The sequence below is a fragment of the Pseudopipra pipra genome, chromosome 3 (assembly GCF_036250125.1).
Source record: "Pseudopipra pipra isolate bDixPip1 chromosome 3, bDixPip1.hap1, whole genome shotgun sequence".
In the NCBI taxonomy this organism is placed as follows: domain Eukaryota; kingdom Metazoa; phylum Chordata; class Aves; order Passeriformes; family Pipridae; genus Pseudopipra; species Pseudopipra pipra.
This window is the reverse complement of record NC_087551.1, coordinates 83,791,193-83,809,931: the sequence shown is the minus strand read 5'-3', so window position 1 is coordinate 83,809,931 and position 18,739 is coordinate 83,791,193. Positions and strand designations below refer to the sequence as shown.

Below are 18,739 nucleotides of genomic sequence, written 5' to 3'. Positions count from 1 at the left end.
CCAGGGCCTGCTGCTCAGACCTGCCGTAATCTCCGGTCTCTCCAGGAGGCGTGGGGGAGTTGGCTGCTGCCTTGCACAGCTCTGCTGTCCCGATCAGGGAAGTATTTGATTCGTTTTTAATTTTATTGACTAGCTCTCTATTAATGGGTATATTTAGGAAATATTTGGTTTTAGGCTTCTTTTTATCTCTGTTTCCCCTTCCATTTTCCCTTTTTTTCCCTTCGGGAGCTCCTTGTTGTGGATAATATATTCAAATTGTATATATATAATTGTAAATATATATTTTTTATGGAATCCCATTTTGTTCAAACTTCTTTCAGTTTTTTTTCCCATGGTTCATTTTTTCTTCCCTCTCTGGGAAGCAGGCATTGTTGTCAAGTTTCAGAGACTTGGCGGGAAGCCAGCTCAAAACTTCCACAAATGTACATTTAAAATATTCAGAGAAGCTAAGCAGTTTATCATACTTCTGCTGATCTCCCCCCACCAAATATTTTCTGTTAAGGCATTTAGTGAAGCTCTAAAGTGCTTAAACATAAATAACCAAGGATAAGTACAAATGGTTTATCAAGTACAGCACATTTAAGAAATCAATAAAGACCATTAGCTCTTTTAATTAAAAATAGACAATAGATGGCTTTCAAGTAAAAAATTCAACAACTTCACCTATCTCTCCAGTCTGGTCCTGCCAGAAGAAATAGTACTGTCAAATTATGAACATTTGAAAACCCGTGATTGAGCCCATGAAACGCCAATCAATGCCTGTGCGTCTTCAGGAGATAAATTTGGTTATTTGCTTGCTTTCAGTACTGTATCATATTTGTTTCTTGTTAAAGTTGTATTGATCTTCCACCAAACAATTTTTCAATTACTTAGCATGCTGAAAAGGCAGCACTGTCACAATGGATATGGGCAATTAAGCAGTCAACATTGTGAGAGGGATACAATTTACACCATGTCACATTTTATAGATAATATTATTGGTGAGGTGCATGTACATTGAAGCAGAATTACTAAGTATTGTTTAGGAATTCGCAAACTAGCAAAGTCACATGCTCATTTTGTCACTGTTAGCGTCTTATTAGCTCATCACTGCTTTAAAGATACTGTTTATTTTACTCTATAGGAGTTAAATATGTGTTTATCCACCACTGACCTAGAAACCTATGAGGTACGTTGTGTTCTTTCATACCAGAGATATTTATAAGAACAGCATGCATCTTGCCTAAACTTTGCCAAAAAAATGGAAGCACTAAATCTTGTTTCCCTTCCTTAAAATGTTCAAAGGATTGGCAGAGTTTGTTAATGCTATTTCCATACTTTTCAGAGACTTTTATAATGTAAATAGAAATAAGCATCCACACACACCACCTAACTTTTTCAAAAACTAATCCAGAGTTACAATTCCAACTCAGGCAATTTTCTACGTCCAGCAGTCCAACCATCTCTCCCTTCCTGCTTCTTGTGCTCTCTGAATACATCATTAATTAGGAAAAACACAGCAAAGAATGCATGCTCAATAAAGTTCAATTCATTCAGTGTAGTAACAATGAACAATACTCCTGGAATATCTCAAAGAGTCATGAAGAGGAATATGCTGAGAAGTCTCAGGAAGTGATGGAGCCACATGAGGTCTGCAAGTTAGACATGCCAACCTGGTTGATTTCCCTTCCCCTTCCAAGTAGAGCCCAAAACTGGCAGTCTGTACTCCTATTCTCTACAAGTTAGCATCTTGGGAGCAAGTCCTTTTCTGTCTGCCTTGGTTTCAAGTCCTCAAGCTCCAAGTGTTCCACCCTCTATTGTTGTGGTGAGATATAACTCAGAGGGAGTGAGGACAGGTAGAAACTGGCTTTGTGATCCTTTAGGCTATGATGACTTTGTGCCCAAAAGCAGATACGAGCTGAGCTGAGTTAGGGGCAAGGTGGTCCTACAGCTACATCTCATTTCTTGATTCCAGGTCCCCTGTCTAAAGTGGGACTGCTTTGAGAAGTGAGACATACAGACATCATGGGAAGGAAGACAACACCCTCATGGCACCCTGTGGGGCCCAAGGAGGGCTCTCAATCATTTCAAGACACAAGCAAGGGGCAGAGGGAGCTGTTAAAGCTGTTAAGAGAGAACTGTCCCTTTTCCATGGGCTAGGAAAGAGTGCAGGCAACACGAATTTTTCACCTTGGACTGAAGACTATGATGAAATACTTTGTCTGGCATTGCATTCTTCCCAAAGCTTCAGAGATGTATGCAGTGATAGAGCAGGCAATTCTGCCCCATTCAGGGCCAGGACTACTGGACAACTTAGCATTAATTTTCAGATGACTGAAAACTGCAGTTCAGATGACTGAAAACTTTCTCTGAAACAGCAGTAGTTACCTTTAACATAGTACATTTGTGGTGAAAGCTCAGGTAGTTACATGCTGTGTCTCCTCTCCACCTGCAGAAGTTCAAACGCACATCTGCAGAAGTACACGCTCACCACCATGGCTAGGTCTTAGGGGACTCCTGTTTTTTCCTTCTGAATATATGCCGGTGTTGTGAAAGCAATATTGACCTGATGATGATGATGCACAAGGAGAGGCTGCCTGAGGGATGTGACTGTTGTAGCCTGGAAATTATGGCACCTGGGGAAAGTAGAAAGTTTGGAACACTTTCTATTCCCAGGTTTATTGCTAGGGGGGTTATAGATCTCCAGAATGAAGCTCATACCTAAGCTTATTCAGGTTCACTTCACACTTCTACATTCTGCCTAGGTCCCAGTTTAGAAATCTTCTTATGGTTGCTTTTAATCCTGGATGTAGCCAAACTCTCTCCCAAAGGGAGCTTTCAGCTATGCTTTTGCTGGTGTCCAGGACACAGCCTATGTGTGTTGCTACAAGTGAAGGCAAAGGATGAGAACCAAAGGTGTAGAAAAAGATCCCTTTTTTATTTTCACACAAAGAATTGGGGTGGTAAACATGATATTTATTCTTTGCTCAGAGAAATTCAGTGAAAACTTTCTGTCTGACTCACTGACTTTCCTGTAACCTTTTCTGATAGACTAGTGTAACTTCTTTTCAGTAGTCCTGTTGATCAGAACATGGGACTATTAACTTAAAAATAACCTGTTGTGACTATGAGATGAAAGGAGTATGGAAGTAGTCATCTGTGCTGCTTCATATCTCAGAGGTTTTCAGCAGTTTTTCACATGGTGGGTTTTATATTTTTGTTGGCATCAGAAGTCCATCTAAAATAGCTCTTACCGCCTACTTACAGATACTGACTTACAAGATGATAAGCATTACTATGCTTCAAAATCCACTCCTTTGGGTGCAGGAAAAAGCTTAGGGTGCAGTAAAGGGAGTAGGCCAACATGGAATTGAATTCTCTGCTTTTGTGCATTAAATCTAAGACATGATTGAGTGGTGCAGCACACTGAATAAGAGATTGTTTTGTCAATGACTTCCAATATCCCTCTTCCACTTATTGAATAACCTTAAGCAAACAAACCAGCATGCAAAGACGGTGCTAGTATTATTTCAACATCATTCATCATTTGCTTATATTCTTTTAACAGTACAAAATCTGTTCTCTCCTCAATTCTTATTGCATACAATGTTAAGCAGAACACTCTTTACAGCTCCTCATTTTAAAAGTGCCTATTGACCTTGCTGAACAGAGCTACATATTTTAAAAATGATTCTAAATATTTACTACTTCTGTAAGTCAACATATACTACAACTCTAGAAGCTCTGACCTGACAAAGGACAGAAAGGTATTTTCATCCCCTGTAGTGGGAAAGAACCATCTAGACACAGTCCTGTGAAATGTGGTCTAGGATGACCCTGCTTGAGCAGAGAGGTTGGACCAGATGACCCACTGTTCTGCCTTCTAACCTTACCCATTCTGTGATTCTGTGATTTTACAAAAAAAGGAAACTAAGTGTGGAGAAGTTATTAGTCCAGTTGTGGGGCCAACCACTGACAAAGAAAGGAGTAGTACTCAGGACTCTAAAACCCAGGCTGCAGTGCCTATAAAAATATTGGAAGGAAAACAAGTGAAAAGAAACATAACAAAGCAATGGAAAGTTTCCAATCTTCTCTGGTGACATAAAGGAGAAATGTGTAAAGTGTACAAAGCAAAATATTTCTGTGCCCACACACTCAATTAGTCTTGGGACCTCTTCTTTTAAGGACCTTTACTGCAATCTCTAGAGAAACAAGGATGAAAATAATTGAAGCATAGACCTTCACAGACCATCTCACTGAAGAATTTTAATGGCTGATGAACTATTTACCAATCTGTTTGTTCATAGTCTCTTTCTTCCATCTAATGGTCAGCAAAACTATTCCTCAAATATTCCATTAAGTTTTATAATTACTATTTATTGATTACCTTGGATTCTTTATTTCCAAACTCTTCTGTTTCTTGAGGAATCAATCTGCAAAATGCCTCTTTTTGGGTTATGTATTGCTCCAATCTATTATAAGGGAGTTGAATTAGTGCAATACGTCACAAAGGAGTTGCTATTCTTTTAATTCATAATGTAACTAGTGACAACAACATACAGGGAACACTCCTGTTTTATATCTAATGTTTGGCTTCAGTATTCAAATATTTAAAGTTATTTTTTAAAGATTTAATCAATAATCATAGTGAAAGCAATAGATCTCTGGTGGAAGAAGATATTCTCAGAATACTAAAAATATGGACCTTTTGGAGTGGGTCCAGAGGAAAGCCATGAACATACTTAGAGAGATGAATCACCTCTCCTATAAGGAAAGGCTGAGAGTGTTGGAATTGTTCAGCGTGGCAGAAGTGTCTCCAAAGAAACTTTATTGCAGCTTTCCAGTATTTAAAGGGATCTTATAAAAAAGATCAAGATGGATTTTTTTGAGTAGGATCTGTAGCCATAAGACAACGGGTAACGATTTTAAACTAAAAGAGGGCAGTTCTCGATTAGAAGAAAAAAAATTTTATGATGAAAGTGGTGAAATACTGGAACATGTTGCCCAGGGAGGTGGCAGATGTCCCGTCCCTGGTAACATTAAAGTCTGAGCAATATAATCTAGCTGAAGATGTTCCTGCTCATGGCAAGGGGAGGCTGGACTACATGACCTTTAAAGTTCTCTTGTAAACCAAATTATTCTATGATTCAACTGAGAATTTTATCTGAATAAATTGAATTGAAAATTATTTATATAATGTCTCTTAGAAAATACAATCATAAATAAGGGCTTGAAAACGTAAGGAAAACATTTTGGCTTTGCTTTTGCAAATTCATGCTTTTTGTTCATGCCAAGACACTAAAGTACAGAGATTTCCAGGAACCTTATCTCATTGTGTACTTCTGTAGAACCCAGCATGGTCAAGATACAACCAGCCCATTAAACAGGATGAAGCTATAAGAATATGTTCCTGGTACAACTTTAGTTAGACTGACTGGCAGTCTTACCAGCCATTTCCAGAAGAATCACAATGTTTGTCATGGTCAAGGAACCATTCCCAATAAGATGTTTGGATGACACACCAAGGGGGGGTCCAGTGCCCTGAGCTGGAGGACACTGACTGTGGGAATGGTCAACTGCTTGTTGACCCTGAAATTGTGCAGGATCTGCTGCTTCAGCTGGATCCCTACAAATCTATGAGGTCTGATGGGATTCATTCAAGAATCCTCGAAGAGCTGGCTGATGTCATTGCAAAATCTCTCTCTATGATTTTTGAGCAGTCTTGGGAATCTAGAGAGGTTCCAGCTGATTGGAAACTAGCAAATGTTGTCCAGATTTTCAAGAAGTAGGACCCCAGAAACTACAGGCTTGTCAGCCTCACTTCAGTGCCTTATGGAGAATATTATTCTGGGAGGTATTGAAAAACACTGAAAATTGCAGTCATTGGTCACAGTCAGCACATCTGAGAAGAAAGTCCTGCTTATCAAACTTGATTTCATGTTACGACTAGGTAACCCAAGTATCTGATCAAGGGAAGCCAGTTGATGTAATCTTTTTGGATTACAGTAAAGCTTTCAATGCTGTCTCTCATAGGATCCTTCTAGACAAAATGTCCAGCACACAGCTGGATAAACACATCATGTGGTGGGTGAACAATTGGCTCAGGGATTGAGCACAGAGGATAATAGTGAATGGGGTGATATCAGAGTGGTGACCTGTTACTAGTGGGATTCCACAGGGCTCCATCTTAGGCTCTGTGCTCTTCAACATCTTCCTAAATGACTTGGACACTGGGCTGGAAGGAATACCAAGCAAGTCTGCAGATGACCCAAAACTGGGAGGAGCTGTTGACTTCTTCGAAGGGAGGGAGGGCCTGCAGAGAGACTGGGAAATGACCAACTACAGGAAGTTCAACAAGGGAAAGTGATGGATTCCACACCTGGGGTGGGGCAACCCCAGATGTATGTACAGATTGGGAAATGAGATGCTGATCCACAGAAAGAACCTGGGGATACTGTTCTATGGTAAATTGAATCTGAGTCAGCACTGCCCTGGCAGCCAGGAGGGCCAACCATATCCTGGGGGGCATCAGGCAAAGCATCACCAGCCAGTTGAAGGAGGGGATTGTCCCGCTCTGCTCTGCACTGGTGCGGCCTCACCTTGAATATTGTGTGCAGTTTTGGGCACTGCAATATAAGAAAGATACTAAGCTCTTAGAGAGTGTCCAAAGGAGGGGAAAACACTGATCTCTTCTCTGTGGTGACCAGTGACACAATCCGAGGGAAAGGCTTGAAGTTGTCAGGGGAGGTTTAGGTTGGATATTAGAAAAAAGTTCCTCACCCAGAGGGTGGTTGGTACTGGAACAGGTTCCTGAGGGAAGTGGTCACACCACCAAACCACGAAGCATTTGGACAATACTCAGGCACGTGGTGTGACACTTGGGGATAGTCCTGTGTAAGGTCAAGAGTTGGACTTGAAGATCCTTGTGGATTGCTTATGCTTTTTGCATATTTCTGTATATATTTCAATATCTTTTTGCATTTATATTGTACAGGACAGAGTAAAGAGTAGGCAACTATGATGGAGTGACAGCAACAGTTGACAAGGTAGGACCAACAGGAAATTGATGTTATCTATCTAGACTTCTGTAACATCTTCAATACAGTCCCACATGAGTTCCTTATCTCCAAATTGGAGATGTGTGGATTTGATAGATGGACAATTCAGTGGATAAGGAATTGATGCAGACAGAAAGTTGTGGTCAATATCCAGATGGAGGTCGGAGGTGAGTTGCCACGGTCCGGGGCAAAAGGGAAATGGGACGCGGCACTGCAATAAGGGTCCGGACACAGATGAGGGTTCGGGAAGCAATGCCAATTTATTCAGGGAACTCAGGGACTTAAATAGGGTAGGTCTGAGGGGAGGATTCAGAACTGGGGAGGAGCATGGGACTGACAACTCAGGGAAAAGTGTGATAGGGAGACAGGGAAAAGGTGGGTAGAACTTCGGAGTCTCCAGGGGAAAGGGCCAATGGTAGCTCTCTCTGCACTGCAGCAAACTGTAGCCAATCAGTAGCAGAGGAGCGGGAAAGCAGGGGAGGACAGGGTGACAAACAACTTTGGGCAGGAAAATCTGATGGAGAAAGGGGAACTGCCGCGACCCGCTGGGATATAGGAAAGGGTCGGGCACTGCAATAAAGGGTTCTCACACGGTGGAAGGTGAGTGGAGCAATGCCAACGTTTATTAGGTGGGTAACAACTTATATAGGGTTGGATAAGGGGTGGAACTTGGGCTAGGGAGGAGCATGGGATTGACAACCAGGGAAGTAAGGTGACTGGGTAGCTGGGTCAGGAGAGGAGGGGTTCGGATGTCTCCGGGGGTAAGGACCAATGGGAGCTACCTCTGCACTGCACCAAAACTTAGCCAATGGCAGGCAGAGGAGCGGGAAAGCAGGGAAAAGGCGGGAAAACTCTGAGGGGATGAGGGAGACAATATGGAGGGTGATTTTAAAAAACAACAACTGGGGTACATAGAACAGGATAACATCATAACAACAAACTGGGGAACAACTGGGGTATAACAGACATGTCCGGTGAGTGTCATTGTCGGTATTAAGGGTCAAGTCCAGCACTTTAGAGTCCATTTAAGGGTTATAAATTCGCCTCCAGGCTTCATAACGCTCCCACTCCTCCTTGTCTCCTCCAACAGGGAACAATATGGGGGTATAATAAACTTCACATGAATTCAACAATGAACAGGGGTAAAACAGTCCATCCGGTAAATTGACAGTCCATTCAATTGCCATAAACGTCCCTCCACGCCTTGAATCTTTCCCAATCAGATTTTTCGTCCTCTTCAATGAGTGGTGTCTCTCAGGGTCTTGGGACCAGTGCTTTTCCATGTCTTCCTCAGTGACAGCCAGTGAGACTGAGTGCACCCTCAGCAAGCTTTCAGATGACACCAAGATGAGTGGTGCAGTTGACACAACAGAAGAACAGGATGCCATCCAGGGGCACCTGGATAAACTTGAGAACTGGTCCCATGAGAACCTCATGCAATTTAACAAGTCCAAGCTCAAGGTGCTACACCTGGCTTGGGGCAATCCCAGACATAAGTACAGGCTGGAAGAAGTCACTGAGAGCAGCTCTGTGGAGAAGTACTTGGGGGTTCTCATGACTGAAAAGCTGTACATGAGCCAACAGTGTGCACTGACAGCCCAGAAGGCCAATTGCATCCTGGGCTGCATTAAAAGCAACATGGAGAGCAAGTTGAGGGAGGTGATTCTGCCCTTCTACTCTGACCTCATCAGACCCCACCTGGAGTACTGCATCCAGCTCTGAGTCCTCAATTCAAGAAAGACATAGATCTGTTGGAGCAGGTCCAGAGGAGGGGCCACAAAGATGATCAGAGAGGTGGAGCACCTCTCCTATGAAGACAGGCTGAGAGATCTGGGGCTGTTCAGCCCAGACATGAGAAGACTCCAGGGAGACCTCATTTTGGCCTTCTTGTACCTTAAGGAGGCTTATAAAAAGGAGGTAGAAGGATTTTTTATATGGGCAGATAGTAATGGGACAAGGAACAATGGTTTTAAACCAGAAAAGGGCAGGTTTAGACCAGATGTTAGGAAAAAATTCTTTACTGTGAGGGTGATGAGGCACTGCAAGAGGTTGCCCAGAGAAGCTGTGAATGCCCCATTCCTCAAAGTGTGCAAGGCCAGATTGCATGGGACTTTGAGCAACCTAGTGTAGGGAGTGGCATCCCTGCCCATGGCAGAGGGATTGGAACTAGGTGTTTTTTTAGTGTCCCCTCAAATCCTAACCATTCTATGATTTTATGAACAATTGAAATAACCACAATGCAGACTCCCAGTGAGAGTTCTTTGGACACAGGGATTTCCAAAACATCCCTTTTTCAGATGAGCATGCTTTTAAATGTGGTATGTTTGGATTGGATTGCACTGGGTTTTAAAATTATTAGGCAAGTGTCACTATATCTTTATTATGGCCTTATTTAGTACATTCCAGTCACAAAACACATCCACATTCTGTTGACTTGGACAAATGATTATATCAAGTATGGCTCACCCTGATGTTATGACCTGCCCCAGAAAGGGAGGGTAATCCAGGCTCTTGTTAATAAATCCCTTGGGGTAGATAACAGTGAAACAACACCGAATAATTAGTGTTTGTAAATATACATATGTAGGGTTTATTTTAAAACAATTTTGTTTCAAAGGTAAATAGGTATGTTGCCATTTTGGGTGTTATCATCTATAGTAAAGTAGCAATATTAAAGCATAAAAATAACACTTAAGGAAATGTGTAAGAAAAAGAAGAGGAAAAAAGGATAAAAGTGGAAAGATACATATAGTCACCACCTGCTGGATCCAGAGCTAGAACCTGGTAGTTGCAGCTTTCATGTCTATTGGTTGAAGTGATGCTCTTAATCCATTGGGGGTCAGGGAAGCCCACCAAACTCAAAGATTTCATAAGTTATTTTGTACTTCAAGCTCAGGTGGTAACGTATTGTACCACCCATGGGGAGGGAAGTTTTACAATGGATGGTGTCATGAGACATGTCATGGACTCTCTGACACCTCCTAAGACATCACAGCTGCCTATTATGTCAGAACATGGTCCATCATGGTCCAACATTTGAGATGAATAGCCCAGGCTAGATGTGTCTTCGTGTATCTTCGAGGTTCCCCGGAGGGATTTTTACAGCAGAGTCATCATGCAAGGGAGGACATTGGCATGATAAGAAGGATTATCCTATCTCACAGTGTAAGAGGCATGTTTTACAGATGCTAGATGAGGCACCCTGGGAGATGTAGTCCCGAATGTACTCCAATGCACATGGGCAGGGAGATACCCCATGGTGATTAATCAAAGCAGTCAGGTGTTGCTTTGAAGTGCATATAAAAGGTGTTGTTTGCTTCCAATAAATGGATCTGGTTGTTGGAACCCCAATCAGCCAGGTCGTATGGATTTATTTATTTATTATATTAATAAAGGCACATCTGGCACCCAGAACTGGGGCATTCCCTGTAACAGGGAAGATTAGAGACTGCCTTGAAACAAGGAGAATTACGGTAGCATTCGCAGGAGCCTGTTTTAAAGCTGAGGAACATTTTTCCGGAAAAAAAGCGAGGAAGTCGCATACTGAGCTAAAATTGGGTGGAGGACGTCATTAAAGAAAACATGTCAGATACCAGTGGGAAAGCCGACTGGGACGTCGTGCTGCAGGGACTGCATTGGGAGCTCCGAGAATCTGAGTTTTGTGCGCACAGGAGACCTGGCAGAGTGAAAGAAAGAAAAAGCAAAGCTACAGTAGAGCCCAGGTAAGAAGTCAGCATGAGAAGTTTAAGGGAAATAGACATAAATGCAAAAGCATTGAGGCAATATTTAAGAGAAACCACACAAACCAAGCTGGTCGGACCATTAAAATGGATAGAAATAACTATATCAGGATTTCTGCTAAGCAGAATCCTTAGTGTGACTGCTTGGAAAAAATTTGGAGAGATAGCTCGAGAGAAAGCAAAGATGGAAGATGTGGACACCTTAAAAATCTCACAAAGAAACTCAAACTTGTTCAAAACTTGAAACCTCCTGTTCCCCCCCACGAGCCCTAACAGGCAAAGAACTCCCCCAGACACCGGGAACAGACACAGGGCTGGGGAGAACCGCGTGCAGACCGAGAGAACCCAACAATGGACTTGGGCTGGGTTTTGCGCGGGCAGGAGAGAGCACGTGGCGCGGGCCGCGTGGTTGTTGGGGAGAGACAGACTTTGAGTCCCAGAGCCACTGCCGAGTTGCAGCCACGCTGAGGGTTGGGTGTGACCATCCTGCCCATGACCAGCTTACACCAGGGGCGAGTCGGGTTTGCGCCCTCCAAAAAAAGACAGGCAGTCGTGCAGCGCACGGACGGAGACGTAGCCCTATGCCCGCTGCCTCTGCGCTGTTAAAAGAGCCTGTTGGACCTGCTGCGCTCCCCAGAAACAGTGCCAAAATTCCCCAAAAAGCGCCAGCTACAACGCCGGCGGGCGAGCGAAGCGGCGCGGGGTTTGCACAGGCACTTGCCGCAGCACTTATCAGCTGAGGCGGTGTGGAGTTCAAAGAGACGCCGGGGGCAGCTGAGAGTCGGCGCAGGGCTCTGGGTCCCCTGCAGCCGGAGCGCAGACCCGACCCGACCCGGCTCGGCACGGCGGGGCGCCGCCGGCGGCAGTTTCACCAGCACCTGAAGCGGACGAGCGAAGGCTGCCGAGGCCGTGCCCGGAGCTGTGCCAGGTCCCTGCCGTGCCGCGGCCCGCACGGAGCCCCGGCGGGGGGAAGACAGGCGGTGGGGGTGTGTGTCTTGCCTCGCTGCAAAATCCCCCCCAGCGCCGCCCGCACCATGCTGGGCAGCGGCGGCAACAGAGCAAGCGCAGGGACACGGCCAGGCGAGTGCAGCCCGGGGCCGCGGCGGCGGCGGCTGCGCGGGGCACGCCAGGCCGGGACGGGACGTGGCGGGGCGCAGAGCAGCGGTTTGCGGAGCCGTGGCAGGACCGGGGCGGCAGCAAGTCCCTTGTACGGGTCAAAATAGGCGGCGAACCGCGAAACGGCCGCGCGACGGCACACGGGAAAAAGCAGCGCAACAGATGGGAGTAGACGCCGCTGCAGCTCTGCAGGGAGCGCGCAGCGCCAGGGCCGGGAGGAACGGCCCCCGCCCCTTGTGCTGGGACGGAGAGAGGCTGTGCTGCAGCTGTCTGAACGGGCTCTGGCACAGCCCAACCCCACAGCTACAGCGTCATGCTGTGTGCCTCCCGAGAGACATACACAACTAATTTAACATTATATCTTGTTGTCTCAAGGACCTTTGGTAAGAACACTGAAGCTTTGAGTTTTTTCCTATTTTTCATTAGTTCCCCAGTGGCCTTGTTTAAATTGTTAAGGATAAAAGTTGTTAAAGTTAAGTTTTCAAATGCATCTGAACAGATGGAGTTGTTGTGACAATGTAGTTCAAATAACGTGTTTAAAAACTTCATAAATTATCCCAGAAAGGTGTGCATAGTGTCAGCAAAAGTACAAAAATAGCTGCTTAAGAGATTGAGTTAAAGCTAACTATAATTGTTCTAACCAATATCATTCAAGAAATAGGACTGCAAAATGCTCCAGAAAAAATTCATCAACTCAACCATGGAACAAATCTACCATAAAGAAAGGATTGCACAGCAAAAAGATCACCTTTCAACCTTCAACTTTGAGGTAAAAGACATTAAAAGACATTAAAATGACTTATAGCTTTACTTCAAAAAAAGCCATTCCTGGACATAACTACAAAAAAACGTATATTTACCTAACCTTCATATCTGTTTTTTGCCATAGTATCCACCTGAAACTGTCTAAATTTTTATTAACATATTTGTTAAGTTTGTTACTAAGGGCAAAAGCAGCTACCAGAAACGGATGGACAAAACCTGGAAAATTAACTGCATCCCAGACACCAAAGACAACTTGGTCTAGTTGCTTACATAAGATGCTGAGTTTCAAGCTGTGTTAGCAGATTTTAATGGTAACTTGTTTATGTATCTTTGAATTCATTAACTTTTGATTTTCTAAACAAAACTCACTCATAAAACAGACCATTGTCAAGAGAGCACATTACATGCCAAATATGTGTTTCATAAAAACAAAAAAAAAAGGGGGGAGAAAATATGGATCTCTTTATGTGTTGAACCTGCATTGACTTTTCCTCGAAACAGAGATGAGCACCAGAGAGAGTGATTGATGGAGGTGAGCCAAAAGAAAAACACATAATTAATGACTGCTGGTAAACATAAACCAAATGATTGAAAAGTAGGAACACAATAAAAATTCTAAGTATGCATGAGTAAAGAATGACTGAAGTGGCCACTTACATATGAATGTAAAAGCTGTATAAAAGCGAAAAGCTGTGTGGACATATATGTGTGTAAACTTAAAGATACTTTATGCTTCGTGGGCTTTGAATAGATTACACTTGCATAACACAACACCTGTTCTACATAAACTCTCAAAAAAAAATTAAGTTGATGCTTCTACCAATTACATAAACCCTTAGACAAATAAAGGTCAATGTTTCTTGTTCATCCCAGTTACATAAGTACCACCCAGTTTCATAAAGAACCCTCAGATCAATAAAGTTGTTGTTTATCCCAATTACACACAAACCCTTAAGAAAATAAGGGTTCAAGTTTATGTCAAGCAAATTCAAAGGTTAAAGCTTCAAATAAAGCTTTCAGTTTGTTGAAAAACCAAGGTAAGCAGTGAGTCGACTTGCTGTGTTACAGTGGTAATTGTTAAAGGTTTTACAAGGTTTAAAATGTAATGCTCTGTTATATGCACTGTTCTCTAATTCGTCATAATAATACAAACAGGGGACAAGTAGGAGGTGTGTTTTAGGGGTGCTAGATGAGGCACTCTGGGAGTTGTAGTCCCAAATGTACTCCAATGCACATGGGCAGTAAGATACCCCATGGTGATTAATCAAGGCAGTCAGGTGTTGTTTTGAAGTGCATATAAAAGGCATTGTTTGCTTCCAATAAACAGATTTGGTTGTTGGAACCCCAACCAGCTGGATCATATGCATTTATTTATTTATTATATTAATAAAGCCATATCACAGGATTTGTCTCTTCTCAGCCTCTTCCCTTGTCTGGAAATCCAGTTTGTAGCTTCAGGTACCCTCATACTCTTCTGCACCTGGGATAGTTGGACAACGGCAGCCACTTATCCTTTTAAAGCCCAGGTGGGGGTAGGATTTTCTGGATGAGCAGCTGTTTTTTTGTAATTTGACAAAAGTCTTAGCAATGTTTAAGCCATTAACCACTTCAGTCTCTGATACTTGAAGTATACAATTGATGTGCTACAGGTCACCAATTAGATATTTGCTTTTCTAGAGGTAATTTTCTGTCTGTATCCAACTATATATCCAATATCAGCTGTTCTGAGCAGGCTTTGTTTGGCAATTCAGGGCTCTTTTTCACCTTGGTCAAAGGATGTAAAAACCTACTTTGGATACCCTGAAAAATAAAGTAACTTGTCATTATTCTTCTTTGGTGTCTTTGTTCTTCACAAATAATAGAATAGTCTGCTTCTAATCTGCATTGAATTTTTACAATACAGGTAAAAGACTCCTGAAAAACAACCAGTGTGCAAGATTTTATCCAAAGCAAGGCAGTAATCAGGGGAGGGTGACCCACGCTGGTTGTGTCCTGGGAGAGACTGCATGGTACTTCTGAGCCAGAGCAGAGCACACAAGTGAGTTAAAAATCCTTTATCTTGCTAGCCAGCATGGAATTCATAGCCATAAAGTTCCTAAGATTTGCAGTGAGAATGTGTCTTCTTCATGCCAAGTCACAATGAATTTGTCTAAAATAAGATTTGAGGGAGTTTTTTGTTTATTTATTTTACATAAGTACAGTAACCTTTTCCACTTATGTTTTGGAATACGAATGAAATTAAAACATTGCCCGACTTCATTAAACCAGAGGAGGAATAATATATGGTATCCATCCTGATATTGTGCTACAGGCATCCTTGGCACTATGAAATTTTTGAAAGAATATGGAATATTCTGTCTGAGATGCCTACATTCCCCACTTGTAAAACAAGATGTTTGTAAGTTAATGAGATTGACCCATAGGACTTTAAAAAAAAATTACAAAGAACTTAAGGATTGAGGATTTCCAAGAACAGTAGATCTGCCCATGTGTCCAACTTGTATCAGTTGCTGTGCTCTGAGTTAGTCTTTTACAAGTGAATATCATCTGTTAACATATTACATTATATATTTTTCTTTAGTTTCCTATTGTAGATACGAAGAAACAAATCTCTAAGCAGACCCACATTGAAATTGCATTGGAAGTTTCATTTAAACCCACTATTTATTATTCTCCTCCTCAACCAGCTGCAGATAACCATAAAGATAAGAATTAACGACTTAAATACAAATGTAAATGGTATCAGTACGATTCATAAGTTCCTGTGAGACTGTGAATTAATTCTGTTCATGGGGAACATACCTAAATAACTTATGCCAAGTTGTTAAGTCTTCCTGTCCCTTGTGGTGTACTTTCCATAACTCATGGAGTTCATTAAAGGGTTTGCATAAATATAAATCATCCATGGAAAGTAATTAATCCTGTTACCTGTTTGGTAAGACCTTTGTGTTCTATCTTATTAAATACACCATATAAATATTAATAGTCCGGGAAGAATGCTTATAGAAAAGGTAAAATTTCTGGGTTTGCTTTTATGTTTTACTGGAGTATTTATCTAGGGTTTTTTTCCCTCTTTTTTTCTTTTTTTTTTTTTTTTTCCCTATAAGTAAGAAACTATGTGCTTAGTGTCAGGGCATTATTATGGTAGCAAAATCAGGCATTAATAATAGCTCATTACACAGCAAGGCTAGTCATACTCCATTGAACTCTTTGTGAGTTTTGCCATTGATTTCAGTGAAAGCAAGGTCAAGCCCACTGAGTTTCAAGATAATTGCTGTGAAGTATCCATTAAATAATAAAGGAGATTATTAATAACTGGACAGTACGAGGCTTTCATTTATCATTTGATTAATATTTTAAATTATCTCGAGTGCAAGCAATACTCAAGAAACAAAGCATTGCAGCTTGTCTGCATAAAAGTTAGTTGTTAAATAATTAACCAACCTCAAACTGAATGAATGGCACTTCATACCCGTAATGTATGAACAACTTAAAGCAATAGGCAATTGTTTTTCAGATTTTTCAGAAATTTTGCATAAGTAAAATTTATGGTATATATTTATACCATCCACGTTTGTGAAGAGAGCAAACTAATATAGAGTTTTGGATAAAGAATAATTCCAAACATTTTAAGGCTTCTCTGAGAAAATTCTGCTTTTATCCAGAAATCATAAATTCATTAGTATTTTGTACTGAATGGATGAAGAAAGACTTTATAAGACTATAATGTAAGCAAGTATGATAATGGATTAATAAAATTTATAAAAGTAGAACTTTAAGCAGGAGTAATTACCCTTACTTAAGGGAAAGTTAAAACAAAATGGCTGCTTAAAAGACTCCTTAAAGACTGCAAAGATTAACCCCCACAAGCTCCCCATGACAGAGGATGTGGCTCCAGCTGTCTCTCCAGTGTCTCTACTGGCCTCTGACCCCCAGAGACCTGGCACAGCCTCCTCTTGAGCAGCACTCACCCTGTAAATGCCCTGTGGAGGAGAAAAGGAACAGGTTGCTTGCTCTGGGAGGAGGTGGGAAGCAGAAGAGAATTTCCATGTGGCTCTCCACACTTGTGAGATGTGTCCTGGGGCGAGAATTCACCCACTGAAACTTAATTTGGACAAGACTGAGAGAATGGTAGCAGAAGAAACGAAGGAAGGCATGGCAAAATATGGGCTTAAGCAACATCGCTTCTAACATCCCACTCTCCAAAACAGAGCCAACTCTTTCAGCACAGGACAGGACTGGAAGAATTTTAATTTGATTATTTTTCTCTTTTTTTAATCTAGATGTCCCTAGGTCATAAGATTAAAAAAACCCCAAACAAACCAACCAACCAAGCAAACAAGCAAACAAAAAAACCCAAGAAAACCCTAGTCTTATATATTGCATTCTGAAGTCTTTGATTTTTTTCTCTGACAATTCCAATGGAATTGATTCTCCCTTTAGACTCATGAAAAACACATCTTTGGGTTGTGTCCTCAAAAAGTACAGAAAATAATTGTGTCCTTGCTTATATTTAACTGTATGCCATTTTGAGTGCAAGAACATTGAAAATGTGTTCTCCTCATGACAGATCATCTGAGAATTAACCAACTCAAAGCCATGTGAACAATACTACTATTATTACATTCAAATATTCTTCTTACCAGTAATTCAGTTCATGACTATTTAGGTACATCATTGCCAAGGATTGATTCCCGTTGGTTTCCTTCAATTGCTTTATGAAATGGACATAAGAACTGCATGGATGAGAAGAGAGATGTTCTATGTGAAAAAAAACCATCAAAGGCAAGAAAGAATTTCATATCTCTTTGATGTCACTCAGCTTCAGGTACAGAGCGTTACAGCTTGCAGGAGTGCTAATTAAAACTGATAGTTATTTCATTTATTTGACATGCCTTTCAAATAGCTTGTAAAACTTGCCATTCTTGACAAGAGAAGTTCCTGAGCCCATGAACATATATGATTTACAAGTCTTCCTTCTTTTCCCTTCCAGATGTAAATGTAAATGGTCTTTGAATGAAAGAACCAAAAGATGGATCCGTACATCCTAATAATAAGGGCATGACAATTCACACTAGGAAAGAGCCTTTTGTTTTCCTGTCACTTTTAGAAAATCAAAGAAGGAGAATTTATTAACCTAAGTATGATATTGACATTGGTTTCCTTACAATTGTTTCTAGCAAACAATGTAATTTCTAATGTAGGACAAAACTGACACATCACCTTGTTGGAGAATGTGACTAGCAGCTCTGATTTTTTTAGTCTTTCCCTGAGCAACAGCAGTCTCAAACACACCTCTAATTTTCTCTAACCCTCTGAAGGAGATATTGTTGAAGGCAGTGGTGCCTTATTTGGTATTGTATCAAAATCACTAAATTATTTTCTTTTTCTTTGTTTCAGTAACATTGGTTATTTCATCACTAATAGCCCCTATGGCCTAGAACAGAGAATCAGACAAAAAACATGAAGTGCCTATGAGAGAACATTTTTGCTCTGAGGAAGATTTCCCCAAATGTGTGAAGTGTACAAAAGAACATATATAAACGTAAGTCTTCTTCAAAACTTTTTGATGGCAGCTTCCTGTTTTAGCTGCCATGAGCCAGTTAGATAAAAAAAAATTAACATCTACTTGACACCATGGCATATTTCTCTATAATGAAGGCTTGCACCATTGAGAGTAATTGGATATCTTTTGCACTAAGACTTTCCTTGGCAATTTGGGGGGAGAATTTAGCTGCTTTGAGCATGCTGTTTGTAGGTATTGTTTTTCAGGTAGATAGTTTACTGTTAGGTAACTTTAGAGTAATTCCATTCTTTGTTTGATTTTTATGATGATCGTCCATACAAAAAAAACAGTCAACAAAGGGGTAATTTTGACCAGTGTGTGTTATTAAATAATAGCCACCATTAGATCATACTGTATTTCCCTGATTATTCTCTAACCATCTATGGTTAAATACTTTATCCTTCTTCATTTCATATTATGATTTGGGTTGGAAGGGACCTTAAAGACCATCTAGTTCTAACCCGCCTGCCAGGGACACCTTCCACTAGTTGCTCAAAGCCCCATCCTACCTGGCC

At 41.5% G+C, this 18,739-nt stretch overlaps 1 long non-coding RNA gene across 1 annotated transcript; it reads left to right on the top strand.

Moving 5' to 3' along the window:
* Positions 1-9,978: 9,978 nt before the first annotated feature.
* Positions 9,979-17,543, top strand: LOC135411922 (uncharacterized). The gene is made up of 2 exons (XR_010429388.1): positions 9,979-14,696; positions 17,328-17,543. It is a non-coding gene; the product is annotated as an uncharacterized LOC135411922 (long non-coding RNA).
* Positions 17,544-18,739: the final 1,196 nt, after the last annotated feature.